This window comes from Ambystoma mexicanum, chromosome 12 (genome assembly GCF_040938575.1).
Source record: "Ambystoma mexicanum isolate Mex_15411 chromosome 12, UKY_AmexF1_1, whole genome shotgun sequence".
Lineage (NCBI taxonomy): Eukaryota > Metazoa > Chordata > Amphibia > Caudata > Ambystomatidae > Ambystoma > Ambystoma mexicanum.
The window spans coordinates 80,241,640-80,257,609 of NC_090936.1; the positions used below are offsets into that span (position 1 = coordinate 80,241,640).

Sequence of the window (15,970 nt, forward strand, 5' to 3'; positions counted from 1 at the left end):
GAGGGTACCGGGGGAAAGGGGATGAAAGTAGAGGGCAAAGGCAGCAGCCGACACTTGTTTCATTGGGCGAAGGTTCAAGAACTAGGTTGGCAGGGTTTTGTGGGTGCAGTAGGAGGGCCGATGGGACTCCTGGGGAGGAGAGGAGAGCATGGTCTGACCAGGAGAGAGGGGGGAGCAAGAGAGGTTGAATGGGGAGAGGGAGAGAGCATGGTCTGACCAGGAGAGAGGGGGGGAGCAAGAGAGGTTGAATGGTGAGAGGGGAGAGGGAGAGAGCATGGTCTGACCAGGAGCGAGGGGGGGAGCAAGAGGTTGAATGGGGAGAGGGAGAGAGCATGGTCTGACCAGGAGAGAGGGGGGGAGCAAGAGAGGGGGAGAGGGGAGAGGGAGAGAGCATGGTCTGACCAGGAGAGAGGGGGGGGGGGGCAAGAGAGGTTGAATGGGGAGAGGGGAGAGGGAGAGAGCATGTTCTGACCGGGGGGGGGAGAGAGAGAGAGAGAGAGGGAAGAGAGAGAGAGAGAGAGAGAGAGAGAGAGAGAGAGAGAGAGAGAAGAGAGGAAGAGAGAGAGAGAGGGAGGGGGGAAGAGAGAGAGAGAGGGAGGGAAGAGAGAGAGAGGGAGGGGAAGAGAGAGAGAGAGGGAGGGGAAGAGAGAGAGAGAGGGAGGGGAAGAGAGAGAGAGGGAGGGGAAGAGAGAGAGAGAGGGAGGGGAAGAGAGAGAGAGAGGGAGGGGAAGAGAGAGAGAGAGGGAGGGGAAGAGAGAGACGGGGAAGAGAGAGAGACGGGGAAGAGAGAGAGACGGGGAAGAGAGAGAGACGGGGAGAGAGAGACGGGGAAGAAGAGAGACGGGGAAGAGAGAGACGGGGAAGAGAGAGACGGGGAAGAGAGAGACGGGAAGAGGAGAGAGACGGGGAAGAGAGAGACGGGAAGAGAGAGACGGGGAAAGAGAGAGACGGGGAAGAGAGAGACGGGGAAGAGAGAGACGGGGAAGAGAGAGACGGGAGGAGAGAGACGGGAGAGAGAGAGACGGGGAAGAGAGCGAGAGACGGGAAGAGAGCGAGAGACGGGGAAGAGAGCGAGAGACGGGGAAGAGAGCGAGAGACGGGGGAAGAGAGCGAGAGACGGGGAAGAGAGCGAGACGGGGAAGAGAGAGAGCGAGACGGGGAAGAGGAGAGAGAGACGGGGAAAGGAGAGAGAGACGGGGAAGAGAGAGAGAGACGGGGAAGAGAGAGAGAGACGGGGAAGAGAGAGAGAGAGACGGGGAAGAGAGAGAGAGAGAGAGAGACGGGGAAGAAAGAGAGACGGGGAAGAGAGAGAGAGACGGGGAAGAGAGAGAGAGAGACGGGGAAGAGAGAGAGACGGGGAAGAGAGACGGGGAAGAGAGAGAAGGGGAAGAGAGAGAGAGAGACGGGGAAGAGAGAGAGACAGAGAGAGAGACAGAGAGAGACAGAGAGAGAGAGAGAGAACAGAGAGAGAGAGAGAGAGAGAGACCAATAAAAGAGTGGATGCTTAGGAAGAGGCATCCAATTGGATGTTGAAATTCACCCAAGAGGAGGAGGTTGAAAGTAGATTAAAGTAAAGCAGAGAAGAAATTGGGCTATTCAGAGAGGAACAGGGTGGTAGCGCCTCGAGGCAGGTAGATGGTAGCAATTGTCACAGTGGAGGGAGAAATGGCCAACTTGCAAACCAGGCTCTCGAAGGAAGTATAGAGTTGTGAGTATGATGGAAGAAGGAACCGACTCAGGATAGATTTAGGCGACCCAGCCGCTAGCACTGCGAGGTCGAGATTGGAAATGATCTTGAAGCAGACGGGAAGGAGGGAGTCAAAAGATGTGACTGAGCTGGCATTGAACCAAGTCTCGGTGAGAGCGAGAAAGTCCAGGTCAGTGTCTTCAAGTAAGAGGCAGATAGAGTGTATGTTGGCAGATTGAGCATTAAGAGTTGCAAAGTGAAGGAAGTCTCTGCCTTTGAAGGCCTTCTGAGGAGGAGTACAGAGGCGTGGTAGTCTGGTCAAGGGAGGAGGGACAGCGAGTGGTGAGGTGAGGCAGCAGAAGGAAGGCAGTTAATGAGGGAGGGCAGGATCCTGTCAAAGAGTAGGAGGTTGGCTTGAAAACCCTGAACTATGATAGTGCCAGTGTGGTGGACATAACGATGGACTGAGGATGAGAAGCCAGCCAAGAGGACTTCCCACTTGGTGCCACCGTTAATGGGAGAGGAATTGAAAGGGGAAGAGAGTAGAGATGAGGAGTCCAAAGATCTGGAAAGGGGACAGAGAAGAGGATATCCTTGAAGACCTCTCTGGAGGTTGCGCTGACATAAGAGTCTGCGATGGGAGGGGCCAGGGATTGCACGCAAGATGTCTTTTGTGCTTTTTCATTCCAGACTTAGAGGGGAGGGGGGGGATAGGAGATGGCAACTACAGAAGATAGAAGAGCTGGTGAGTGCCATTAGGGTGACAGAGGGAAGTTGAAGGGAGAGGGGCGAGTGCACTGCACAGTTCTGACATAATCTCACAGGTGGCCTAGCAGTACTAAAGAACACAATGCAATGTTAGAGTGCAAGATCTAATACACACACCTAAAAACGAATTTAAAAATAAATGCACACAGCTAAACTCGATTTTCAATGCAAGGCCACAAATGCAGTGAAATCAGGGTACAGGATGTAAATCGACACAGCTAAAAACAATTTTGTGCAGAGGACACATCAGCGAGAACAAAAAGGTGAAGAGGTAAAGCAAAGAGAGCTATACAAAGAGATACCGATTAGTATGCTAGTGGAGGAAGCAAAGAATAGTTTAACCATCACTCACTGAAGACTCAATAGTTAGTCTGGTGCTGAGGCCAGAGTTCACTGGACAGCAGGATGTACCCAGCAGCCTGAGCATAGTTTGTTGTGGGGAGGGGGGGGGGGGGAGAGAGCATATGGGGGCCCTCCCAGCCTCCCTAGGCCAGACCAGTACAGAGGCACAGAAAGGGCCTTAGGAGCAGGCCATGTGGGTGGGCCAGCTTTCACCTTCCGGCTCCTCTGAATGGGCCTAAGAGGAAGCCAGGGCCCAATTGGAGCTCGGGAGGCACTCCGGTGCCTCGAGATACAGCGGCAGCCATACTGGAAGGGGAAAGTCTGCAACAGAGGCACGGTGCACAGTGTTTACACTCGGATGTAAAAACAGCAGTGAAACACTGCCAATAAATTGATGCAGCAGAAGAGAACAAAAAATACATTGTTGTTGATGGTATTTGTAATTAATGCTGGCAGATGCTTTCAGTATACATCATTGTTAGTATTACTTTTCTTTAAATTTAGAATAAAGACGGCTGGAGTGCTGTACGTAAGCTTTAAAGAAGGGTGCTAGACACCACAGGAAAATGATTAAGGTAATTTTGAAAACATGATAGTCGTGTATGGGATTTATTTTGGATTTAGAAATGAATGTGCACAAACACTTACCTACTTTTACCTAACAAGAGCTCTATGTTGTTGTTTTCTTCCCCCCCCCCCACCATCTTTAACGAATTACCTTTACTGGGTATGTATGTTTTTCAATTATTCATTTTATGCATTTGTTGATTTGTGTACTCAACTATGGTGAACTATGTTAATATTGGTTATTTACTCTCAAACTATTGATTGGAATTATAATCTTGTTTTGATTTGGAATTTTCACATGTGGATTGAAACATTTTCATTTATTCTCGTATTATAATTATGTAAGAATTTACAATAAGTGGTATGGTTAACGCCCTGAAGAAGGCGATACGCTCCGAAATGCATTGGCATTAAAACAACCGTACACAAAATGAAACAATTCTGCTTCTCATTTAGCAAAACACCCAGCTGTTGATGCTCCTCAGATTCAGGATTATACTCTTGAAATTTTTCTAAAGTGGCTCTAAATACGATTTTAGATAACCAATGAGCGATGAACTCTAAGCTCATTAAACATTAAAACAAACACAATCTGAACAGTGAGCTCCAGAAGAGCTCCAACGGAGAGCGCCGGACTTAGCTGGATGTGTTCATCCAACTTTTTCTCATAAGATGCTTTCTGAAGTGCTCAGTTTCTGCTGGGGGTGAAGTAATATCACGTAAAGCCCAAGAGGGGACTTGCCTCTGTTGAAGTAGTGGTGGTGGTGGTGGTGGTGGGGTCTCCCTGGCCACGAGGTGGATGGTAGGCCAGTGCTCCTGGAGGGCTCCGTGGATGAAAGCGGAGGCAGAGGGTGCCTCAGTCGGGGCCTAGGAGCAAGACTGAGATCCATCTCTTTGGGACCCCTGCTCCTGCTTTCCCTCTCACTCTGCCCAAACTCCTTGGGCCCTGTTCCTTGGAGGGAAAAAACCTTGGCGTCATCTTCTATTCCACTCTCCTCTCATATCACGGACATTGCCAAGAAGGCCCCCTACCAGCTGCACCTAGTCAGTGATATTCTTCCTTTTCCCCCAGAAGCTCACCGTCTCCAAAGCCTTGGTTCTCTCTCTAGGCTGGACTACTCCAACAGCCTCTTTCTCAATTGTTATTGTTATTGTTATTTTGCATTTATATAGCGCCTTATATACCATTGGTATGGTCTGAAGGCGCTGGTAGGTTGAACGCCCTTGGGAACCGAAGTCCAAAAGTGCGTGTGCGCACTAGGTATGTGTGCAGCTGGTGTGGAAATCGAGTGGTAGCTGCTTTTTAGTTGTACGTGTGGTGGTTGAGAGGTCAGGAGTATGTGTTTGCTCTGGTCGGTTTTACCCAGAACGAGTGTAGCTGCGTTAGGCCTGAGGAGAACGCCTGGCTGGGGGGTGTGAATCCAGCAATGATTACTTAGAGTGATGTGGAGTAAGAGGGAGATGTGGATATGAGAACAGTTATACCGAATGGTGTCATAGTATCTCTGTGTTCTAGATGAGTGGTGGTGTAAGAGGGAGAGTAAGCGTGGGGTGTGTATGATGTATGTTTTCAAGTGTTTCCTTCATTCCAAAGCATATTAAGCATCGTCTGTTGTACAAATTCGTCCGTTCCTCATATTCGTCCGCTCCACACATTCGTTCAGTCCATTATCATCGTCTAGTTCACACCCTCGTACACTTCTAAACGCTGCTGGGAACAGTTCTGAATTCAACTTTCACAGAGAGGCTATTGGGTGCAACTTTCAAGTGTAACTGGGTACACTTCTAAAATGCTATTGGGTACACTTCTAAATTAAGGTGGGAACCGTTTTACAATCAGCTATCAGATAGGCTATTGGGTGCAGCTTCTAAATGCAATTGGGTAGATTTCTAAAATGCTGTTGGATACACTTCTAATTGCTAGAGGGTACAATTCTAATTCAACTTTCTCTGAGGAGGTGCGGGGTACAGTTCTAGTTGCGAGTGGGAACAGTTCTTTATTCAACTTTCACAGAGAGGCTATTGGGTGCAAACTTTCAGGTGCAACTGGGTACACTTCTAAATGCAAGTGGGAACAGTTTGGGCTTCCCAGTAGAGTGAGCTTGTTACACAATTACCCCCCCCACCCCCCAACAGGTCTTGCGCCATGTCTGCATTCCATTAGCTTTCTGTGTTACATAAGCTAACATGCCTTCTGCTAGGTCACTAGTGTTTTATGTTGATATGCATATGTTCATGGCTCTGGTCATCCATTTGTGTTTTTTACTTCATTATGTGTCGCTATGTGTATCCCCGTGTTGTTACATCCATTGCTTATGTGTTTAAACACCGAGGATCAGGTAGGACAGATAGAACAGTTTACTGACACTAAAGCTCAAGGCTGTTAAGTGCTGAATCACGAGTGAATACAGCACCGATTGTGCTGCAGTATCCTATTAAGGGTGCCATTCAGAGTTTGTTCCTGGTTTCCCCCTACCTATCCAGTCATGGAACCCCAAGCCTCTTTCCAGTTTTCCTAAAACTCCCTCCCCCCTTACCTCAACCTATGCGCAACCAACCCAACTCTTCTCCCCCCCCACCCTCGTCACCCACCATTAGCACCATCATGGTCAATAAGGAACCCGTTCCTCCCGAGTCCCCCTTCCTTGTCCCAATACTTAAAACATTGTGGGACGAAGTCCCCAAATGTTCCAATGACCTTTTTCTTCATGAATACAAACTTCAACTTTATTGATTTACTGTTTATTGAATAGATTCCTAGGGAAGGGTTTTAGAGGGGTTGCTGGTTGATCCAGATTTAAAGGAGAAATATATTCATCAGAAGTCAGGGTTTCGATTTCCACATATATTGTTCCCCTGTTGATCACAAGAGTTTTCACTATCATCAATGTGGGTAGCTTTGTGAAGGGAAGTCTTACTCTGACCAACCATTAAATATTCTGGCACCATAGAAATCTCCCCTCAAGTAAAATTCTGCATCCCTTCTAACAGCGTCCTCCTGCTCCTTTAGGGGCCTTCTCCCAAGTGAATCACCCGGCTAATACCACCCCCAGGTTTAGGATCAGGTAACAGCTGCCTTCCGCTGGCCACCTGGGAGGAGACTTTGCAGGCATTCCGTGAGGATTCACCAAATATTTCAGTCTGCTGTGGGGAACTCCCTCCCCATCTCCACGCTGGGGTAAAAGTTCCAAATGTTTTCCGCCCTGGCAAAAGCGAGCTAATATTAGGAATCTGCGGGAGGAAGCCATCCATTAGACAGATTCCAAACCTGTCCTTACTTTGAACAAGTTAAGGATGGGACGCATTTGCTAAAGGTGGTCACCATCAACATGACTTTATAAACACCACCCCAACCCCAGTGAGTGACAACGGGAGCACATCCAGTGTTCAGAGGCGCTGTTAATTTATTTCCTTAAGCACTATATAATTGAGAAAAAATGAAGGATTAGCTACCTGTGGGGGGTCACACTGACACTCCCCAATACCTGTTAATTCCGAGCAATTTTACACAGACATGCCAATATAACTGCAGAACATCGAGGGTCATTCATAGGACAGGCATTAAGCATCAGTAGCAGACTCACTGCTAATTAAGGTTTGTGGGGAGGGATCGTTTGTCAATGTGAAGAAAGAAAAAAAGCCTAATCTGCAATTATGGACAATTACGGACAATGAAAGCTACACCATGAAGGAGAATCGCAATCCACACACTGGTTACTTCACGCATCTCGTCTCAGGCACCACTCTTACCAGTCGGAGGCTGTCCATAGGCAGCAGCATAAGCAGCAGTCTGTCCATAGGTTGCAGTAGTCTGAGCCTGTGTGTAGCTGGCATCGGTGGGTTGCCCATATGTGCCATAAGCTGGCTGTCCATAAGCCTGTGGTTGAGTTGCCTGTGCAACCTTCCGCTACTCTCCACCCTCTGCAACTAATCCAGAACAGGACTGCAAGACTTCTATTTGGCCTCAAGCCCAGCGACGTATCGCTCCAGCCCTGAAATCAGTCCACTGTCTCCCGGTGGCTGCAAGGATCAAGTTCTAAACCCACTATCATCCACAAGGCGTTCTGGGCCGTAGCACACGATACATCAAACTTCCTTCCAAAATACCTTCCTTCTCGAGCCCTTTTCTCAGACGTCCTTCTCAGACGTTTCTCCAGGCAGAGAGGGGGCGGTGGGTAGAACTCTCCTCTGCAGGTGCCTCCCTGTCCCCTTCAAACCTGAGCCTGACCACCTGAAGTGCTGGAAGCTACTCAAGACCTTCCTTTTCTCATCTGCTTGCTCTCCCCCCTCTCCCCCTGCTGACCTACCAGTCTGCATTGCTGACTGGTTGCTTGGCTACCCCCAGAGTCTCACTAGCTACCAGGCTCCTCCATGATCATACTTCCCTGCACTGCACTGCCTCTGGGCCTACCACGCGCTTAGGGGTTTTAACTGTAACCTCTACAGCCCACTACCTCCTTGCACTTCACCAGAGGCCCGCGCTGCCTTGACTGCACTGTCGCATAGCAATGCTACCCCGATTGCACTTGCACTTCCTCCCCCCCCCGCACTTCCTCCCCCCCCGCACTTCCTCCCCCCCCCCGCACTTCCTCCCCCCCCCCCGCACTTCCTCCCCCCCCCCGCACTTCCTCCCCCCCCCCGCACTTCCTCCCCCCCCCTGCACTTTTGCGCTGTCGCACTGGCACGATCTGAACGACAAGGCCTAGTAAGATAGTTGGTCTTGTCCTCAATGTCTCCCGGCCCCACTCCCCCTTGTCTTGTCACGCCTAGAAACATTAGTGTACATGCGTGTTATGAATGACATCTTAAGGGAGGACAGGAAAGGTTGAAGAGGGTGAGGGCTGATAGAAGGGGAGACAGACTTGGGCCCAGGGGTGTGGGGGAGGAGGTGGGCAAAGGGGCAGGCAAAGAGGGGACACAAGCCTATTGCAAGACAAATTTCCCAGACGCACACAATTTAAATGTTTTACTTTGATCTCTTAATCCCTTCAGGCACGAAAAGCTGATATTTGAACCCCCCCCCCTATATTGCACATAAATAACGTTTCAATCTACGAGGTAATGGTGTTGAAAACATAACAGTTCGTCAAATGTTACAGGTCATGCTCTTATTTACTACCCACTCTCAATAACTTGAGATCTTAAAATAAAATACGAGTGGGACACTCCCCATCTTCACGTTAGTCTTACTTCAAATAGATCTCCCAGTCAACTCCAATTTAGCTCCTTTGGGGGATGCTGTACTAAACAGCAGCCTTTAGTTCTAAATTTGCTCGCCTTAGATTTACAGAAAATCACACGCCATTTACGTTCCATCGTTACTTTTGCCCAACTGTTATGCTGGCTTTCATTTAATGACAAGTAGTATCTACAAATGAGTTCGCAATCTTCTGTTCACGTCTTTGTTCATTCACTGTTCCTCCATACTGTAAGACACTCACCTCCCTATCGTGTTAATTGTGGCTACTACCACACTATGGGTTCAGCTACCTTATAGTGGGAGTAAGAGGCCACTTAACATTCTTAACTACAAGGCGAACAGGCTGTACAGCCATTATGAGCAAAATAAAGTGTTGGTGCAATGCAAATAAATACACCATACACAAGGCCCCCTGCATATCGATAGCCTGATGAGATCCACAATATTCTGCCTTTTCCATTTCGAGGAGTATTAAAGCGAAAATAATGACCCCCTTTTGGAGCCAGGTATGGGGGCAGGGGGATGCCTTTCAGCATCCAAACTTGCATCCTTGGAAAGGTTCCTCTCACTGCTGCAACCACATGCATACTGACAGGGGAATCCGCATGTTGGGCTTCAGTACCTGGAGGATCGCTCAGGGGCAATGTGCTCATCTTGGAAACAAGACCACGCTGAGCAGCACAGGCTCGATAACCGGAGAACCACTTGGAGTCTGGCATGAAATGATATATAAAAATAAAAACAAACTATCAGCAATGCAATGACTGTTGAGAGCCCGTTTGAGCTGTTGGGTAACAGGTTGTCTGGCCAAAGCAGCACCATAACAAAATCAGCACAGTGCCAGCGTCTTGTGGGCAAAAAGAGGGCAGACTGCTTTCTCTTCTGGTCTTGGGAGGAGCAGTTATGGTGCACCCTATGGGACCGTGCACAAGCATGGCAAGTTGTGACCAAGTGACAAAGCTTCTTGGCAATGTATAGCAACTTTGGACTGTGCAGTTGTAGGCTATGACACTTTCCAGCGCAGGTAAGCTATGCATGCAAGCATGCAAGCATGCATGTTTTGCGAGTGTCTCTTCACACCGTGGAAAAGCTCTGCCGTTTTCAAACTAAAACGGCATTAGGCTCCTCAGTGGCAGAAAAGCAGTGACATTAAGTGCAAAGTGTTGCCACAATTCACAGATTTTCTAGATAAATGATTTAAGTCTTCGACAATTACTATTTTGAAAGAACAGTTGCCAGACTAAAAGGATAACCATATTTTGTTAAACATGCATGTTTTTGAAACTTTTTATTGCTTATTTTGTTTGTGTTTCACCATAGTGTCAAGAGTGTTGTGGGATGAAAAAAACAGAACTAATTTATATCTCCCACAACAGATTTGCTTCTTGTACCAGGTGAGCAAGCCGCAGCTTAGAAACACTGATGCAACTTTTCCATAACGTACAGAAAGAGGTAGCACTAATGCCGTTTGGTTGGTGATGGACGATGAATGCCAATTCTAAATCAGGACGTGGTTACAAAGAAGGTATAAAAGATCTTTAGGACTTAAAATTCATTTTCGCACCTTGCAACAATCTCGAAGATCAAGTCAGACACACATCCTTCTTCACAAATGTAGGCAGACATCCAAACAAGCTGTGCTGCTAGTCACTACTACACTCTGGTTTTAGTATTGTAAAAAATTCCCTCGCACATTCCCGGAACTGAAAATTGGCCTACATTTCATATACAGTTTTGGATCATACTCACTATTCCTCTCCCCACTTATCGAAAACTGAGAGCATCCAAAACTGCAATTTAGATCTTACTAAGAAATAGGTTTTATTCAAAGCGTCTTAAGAATCCAATAATACCCTTCTCTACTTGTCTGAGCCGTAATCTCTTGAGATCTGAGCAGAAGATAACTCCAATAAGAGCAGAAAACTTCTGCTTTAAAAAGAAGAAAAAAAAACAATCTTGTATTGCTTTGGCTAATGTATGGGTGGCATTACAGATCAGGTCACTCAGAGGTTGGTGCACCTCCAAGTAGGCGCCAAGATTAATGAACTCACAAGCTTTGGGTTACAGACCAATGCATATTGCAGATAACCTTAATGCGAGTGCCCAATTGGTTGGTCGGGTGAATGAATATTGTATGTACCAGATTAAAACACTTAGCCAAGTGCAGACTACCCCTGGTGATACCATTGTGCGTTCAGATTACCGCTGAACCGCAGTTAGGGTTTTTTCCAGAACATGTTAAGAATTGGTTCAGTATAGGCAACATAGGATTCAGTATTTTTATACCGAATTTGCCAATCTGGACTAACCGTGGGATAGAAAAAAAAAATAGACTGAACAGTCTGGCACCGACAGTGTTACATGGAAGAAAATGGGACACATTTACAAAAAGCAGGCTCGCTCAGTATGGGGATAAGCAAGAAAGGAAGGTCTGAAAGGACATTTCTTAGACTCTTGAAGTTTACAAGGGCCATCAGCACTTTGTTACAGTGAGGAAAACCATACATTTATGAATGTCACGTCATTATTTTCATCCAGGACTGCTTCCCCCCCCTCACCCCCCTCCCCCTTTGTTTCTCGCACCTGCACTGCAGTCGTGGATTTATAAACGGGAAAAACAAACCCAAGAAGAAACTGGGCATGAAGGAGCCTCTATAATGGGTAAAAACAGGACTATAATGGCCTGCACGGAAAATGGATATCCGAGTTATTCAGTGTGCGGCAATCTAAAGGCCGATTTACCCAGTAAAATGAAAATAAGAAAACCCGGTGCACCTTTGGAAATTTCGAATTGACGTGGTGGGGGAAGTGTTCCATAAAACTCCCGTTTAAAACAACCAATTTGAAGACTTCGCAATATCAATGACAGCTGGCCATAACGACTACCTGTGCTTAAACATTTCCAAGGTTCTTGGTCCTTAATCTATGCATGTCCACTTAGATATTGTTCCCAGTGACTTCCATTTACTCCCCTCCACAACCCAGTCAGAATGTCCCTCAAACTCACCCCCATTGTAAGTAGCTCACTGCTCGACGCCAAATCCGATTTCTTATTTATTGTACGTTCTTTTGTGATCAAAATAGCACTCTTCCCGCTGTCCATCAAAACCAAAGATATATCCAAAAGGTTAAACGGGACAATTATGGGATCTGCAAAGCGTGCTAACTAGGGCATTAAGGAAACTAATGTGCATGTTGCAACCTCTAAAAAACTCCCGACTGTTTCTACTGCCACTGCATTTACTGACATTTTAACACCGATCCCACACATTGCAGGTTTCAGAATGGCTGAATACATGTGTGGAATACTTTGCAGTGAAGACCTACTCACAGAGAAAATAGGGTACTGTTCATATGGACAACAAGAGAGCAAATCCCACTAACACATTACTCAGTATGTAACTAGACAATACATGCACTCTTTTAAAGCAATTTTTTTTTTGAATGTCGAGCAGGAGGTGCCCCAAACCCATCTCTTCCAAAACGTCTAGCCAGACACAGGTCTCACAATATCTTATTTGACCAGTAGAATAGTCTAGGAGTTTTTATGAAGGTTGAGTAGCATATGCATGGCACTCTCTACCTTACTGCCATTACCATAACATTCTATGAGGTTTGAAACTACATTTAATGCAAACAAACTGTTTGCAGTAAATGTCAAAATGTTACACATTGCATGGCTGCCCTGTCAGTGGGCAGCAGTGTGCTAAACATGAAGTGGGCTTATGCGGACATGCACCATTTTACACAAAGCGCTGGCGAAAAAGCCGTCACCCGTAGTCAAGGGTCGTGTGCATTTCGCTTAGGTCGAGTTGGTCAAGTTACTCGACCTGCAGGTCTAGTCGGATTTTAAAGAATTTGCAAGGCCAAAACATGTACAATCCAATTATTGTCCCATATGCCAGAACTGGATAGGAACAGTCTATGTGGTAGGATACAACTGTTGCAAACAAGACTAAGCATTACTACCTGTTAAAACCCCACGCCCACCCCACGGTTTCTCCCTTAAGGTCCCTCCCTACAAGGCGGTTATTATGCCAGAAACAGTGAAATTCAGGGGCATTCCTCAGCCCTCCTTTTACTTACATGGAAATATTTCAACTATTTTGCCAGCGACAAAAGACTACATTTAGGTTTATTCAGAAAGAAAGTTTATAAAACATTGCTCAAAAAGTAAAAACAGAAGATAAACACTACCAAACATCATTCATAATATAAATTCTACCCCGACCTCCCAAAAACACGATTGTATGTCAATGCATGTATAAGTCAACTCCCCTACATCTTTTAATACATTTCATACAAAAATAACAGCATCAATTCCACAATTCAGATTCCAATATCGTATACCTACATGTGTGATCTCTCAATTAAGGGTGCATCCTACCCACAAAAATAGGCACCATGTGCCACACTGCCCAAATCAGAGCTGCACACTGGCACGCCAGTTTGCCTAATAATGCCCACTCAACCCAAACCCTCTTCCACGGACAGCTCAACATCCCAACCCTCCACAACGTCACACAGCCCTTTCCTACCCCTTCAAAACTCCCCATGCATTAAACCTCGACGTAGATCTCGCTGCGTCAAAGCATGTTCGAGAGCTAGCATTGAAAACATTGACCCCCTGAGCATCCCGCATTGTTCACCTACCCATTCCCACCAAACCTCCAACTCCAACCCCCCTACCTCCTCACCCGAACATGACCCCACCCCAGGCTCCAACTGCCCTTTTCTTCGTGCAGCAAGGGCAGCCCTGGCCTAAAATCCAACCTAAACAGCTCCGCCCCCCCCACCCTCAACCCCACACCACATGGGCTGCATGAAAGACAAGGAATGACCCAGGCCCCAGTTAGCATCACTGGTGCTCCACCCCAGATCTCAATCCTTGCCCCCTCACTATCGTGTCTCAAAAGACAAGGTGAAGGCTGAGCAGAGGTGCAGCGAGCTGGCATGAAATGTGGGCGGCTACTGGAAGATTCAACTTGCGAACCCGGCCTACTGATCGATCAGGTCCCTCCCACCCAAATGCTAATACATAAGGCAATCAGAGGAAAGCGAACTCTGGAGACCTACTACAGGTTACGATATACAGTAGATCTCTAGATGCAGAACGATGGAACTATTAATCGATACTTTGCATAAACATCTTATTACATGTATGTATTCATTTCTTAAGAGGAAAGGATTTAAGGGAAGCAGAGTGGATGGCATAGCATACAGAGAACTGGGACAACTTGGTCTAATATTGCAGTTTGCCGATATCTCACTTTCAGGATAGCTGGTGTAAAGCAACAGGGTGATACGACAGAATGTCAAGGAGTTTGGAATGAGCTCATGGGTTGAGCACCAGGTTCACAGAAGTATGCAAGCAGCAGGTCACAGAACTAAGTTTTCCATCAAAAGTTTCAGGTTGGGGTGACCACCAGGGGGCGCAGACGAAAGGGCCGCATGAACCATAGTCTCCCTCGCCTGAAGCAGCACAATGAGAGCATATGCTCACTCAGCATGATCAGACAGCACCGGAGGGCGCAATAAGGGTCCGGGTGTCATCTGGCCAGATACTGATGCACAGAAGAGCCCTGGAGCGTAGTTAATGAGCATGGAGTGCCGTCGTCCTGCCTGTGCACATGTGGCAGGGAGGCCCATATGGTGGAGCTGCCCAGAGCTCTGTCTCATCCACCGCTGCAGGGAGGAATGTTCAGCAGCCTACCAGTCCCCAGCAGGTGACGCAATCTTGCTGGCAGAGCACAAACAGTGGGGACAAAAGATCTTTTGAGTCGTCATGCTGGGATAGAGGTGAGCAGGGCTGCATGGGGAGCAGCACACCCGGTAGCAGCGTCTTGGGCAGACATCTGGTGAATGCAGCAGTGGCTCAAAAACTGCATTATACCAAGACTGCGAGAGACCAGTGACTGTTAGAAAACCTGCAGGCATTTTGAGGCGCACGTCCTACAATGGCTGACAGTAGATCAGCTCACCTTGGAAGAGGCGCTTGCCCCACCGTCCCGCAGCTAACATTATGAAAAGCAGGATTGCCTCCAGGTGGGGGTGCCCGACAGCATTTCCTATAGACACTTTGGGGCATCACGCCTGGCAGGGGAAGCCACTGTGGCAACTGGAGAGGCGCAGCCAGCACATGACAGCCACCAATACCATCCAACAGTAATAGAGAACTGACCCTAATGAATCCCTGAGCAATTAACGGCCCCCACATAGCACGGTTCTTGAATGATACCATGGCTCCATTCGGGCAGCCCCCGATCAACCTCAGCAGATACCCAACTGCCTACCTCTAATCAAATTGGCACACAACATCAGGCATAGAAGAGTAGCCCCTGAGACTCAGCATGAAAAAAGGCACAAGTGGTACACCTGGGGTTGCCGCAGAGTCAACGGCTTCGATCCCCTTGTGCGCTACTTGCCCCGGGCGGGCAATGGCAACCCTCGGATGCCCAGAGCCGCTCTTGACACAGGTAGTATAGTTCAGTGGCAACGAGCTCGTCTTGAAGCAAGACGACAAAGCAACACAGGTTTGGATCCCGGGTCTGTGCTTAGAAACCACTTCAGTATTAACTATTGTTTTATTATAAGGAGAGCTGAGGGTGTAGGCTGGGCAACTCCCACACCTAAAGCTGCGAGATGAGCAACCAGTGACAGCAGGTAGTTGTACTGGCTGAGGTGTGGACTATAGCCACCGCCACGCTGCTCTCATACAGCTAGATACTAGCAGAGCAGCCTCAGTGGAACAGGGAGAAGTGGCTGACCACACACCCTTACTTTGTTGCAACACACCAAGAGTGAGCGCCACGCTGGACCCCGGCACTGCTGTAGTTCTGCAGAGTTTCCGCAGCAGTGCTAAACATAACAGAATCCCAGCCTTCAGCAAGTATATCAAGCATCCCAGGTGATAAGGAAACATCAACAAAGGCAGATGTCTGCCTCTTGCTCGAGGTAAGACCCATGAAAAGCAGTATTTCCACCACAATAACGGATCTGCAGTCCAGGATGGATGAAGTGGAAGGCAAATCACTAGAAAGGACTTAAAGGAAATGAAGACGGAAGGTCGTTTCCTGGACCTCTTGTGGCAAAAATTGAAGATCTCAAAAATAGAGAGACATTCCAATATTCAAATAATGGGCTTGAGGGAAGCATCAATAGAGACAGCACTTTCTCTGGAACAGCAGGTGTAAGTCCTCATTAACTCTCTCTTCGACACTCCTCCGATACCAGAGATCGAATTTGACAGGATCTATAAAGGCACCCCTCCCCTCACCCCCAATGGGCCACAATCAGTGTTGGCAAAATGCAATCATTACAAGTAGAAAACAGAAATCGTTCAAAAAGGCAAGAGAGAAAGTCCTGATCGAATTCGAGTGTCGCATGTCCAGATCTACCAAGACCTA

The 15,970-nt window shown here is 47.6% G+C and overlaps 1 protein-coding gene across 4 annotated transcripts in view; it reads right to left on the reverse strand.

Annotated features, from left to right (window-relative positions):
• PTPN12 (protein tyrosine phosphatase non-receptor type 12) overlaps nt 1-15,970 on the reverse strand; it is an 820,244-nt gene that overhangs the window by 703,152 nt on the left and 101,122 nt on the right. The gene's annotated exons all lie outside the window — the stretch shown is intronic.